The sequence below is a fragment of the Trachurus trachurus genome, assembly GCF_905171665.1.
Source record: "Trachurus trachurus genome assembly, chromosome: 17".
Taxonomy (NCBI): domain Eukaryota; kingdom Metazoa; phylum Chordata; class Actinopteri; order Carangiformes; family Carangidae; genus Trachurus; species Trachurus trachurus.
In genome coordinates, this window is record NC_139900.1 from 20,335,899 (window position 1) to 20,336,594 (window position 696).

Sequence of the window (696 nt, forward strand, 5' to 3'; positions counted from 1 at the left end):
AATTGTTTTGAGGCAATAGTTTGGTTTCGTAGGTTTTTGTAGTTTAAAAATTGGGTTTTGTGTTTACAGTTTAGAGAAGAGAATGGAAGGTTTTAAGAAATGTGTCTTAGCAATTGAGAAAAACTGTATTAGTCTGTCAGTGAACTCAGCTGCGGTAGAGTCAATTGTCAGTAGACAGGTTTTAGGTAATTGTCAATTTTTTTAGTGAAACGTGAGCACTAAAGGAGAGGAAGATTATAAACAAAAAAAACAACAACAGTGTTTGGTGCCTGGTGTCGTTGTTAGTGTTCTTTTGCACATGCGGGTCTGTTCAGAACCATAAACAGTTCACACTGGAATCTGATATAGGCCACATTTTAAAAGCTAATGTGAACAGCCAAACAAAAAATCTGATCTGAGCAAAAAACCCGAGCTGAGCATTAAGACCTTGCAGTCTGAACGTAGCCTGAGTGGTTTTGATTAGTACTCAGCATAAGACTGTGGTAGAAAACAGCTTTGGCCACACGACTGAGCTGTGTTACATGTGTTTCATATTCGCTTTGTGGTCTGTGACTTCTCAAGTGTGTAAAGACACTACGTGACCGGAGGGTGGAGACAGCCTGGGGTAAGTTGACATATCTGAGCTGAGGCAAAGATGAAACAGTTCAATCTCAAGACTGAGAGAAGACATCCCACAACTGCCCATCAAAGACAATC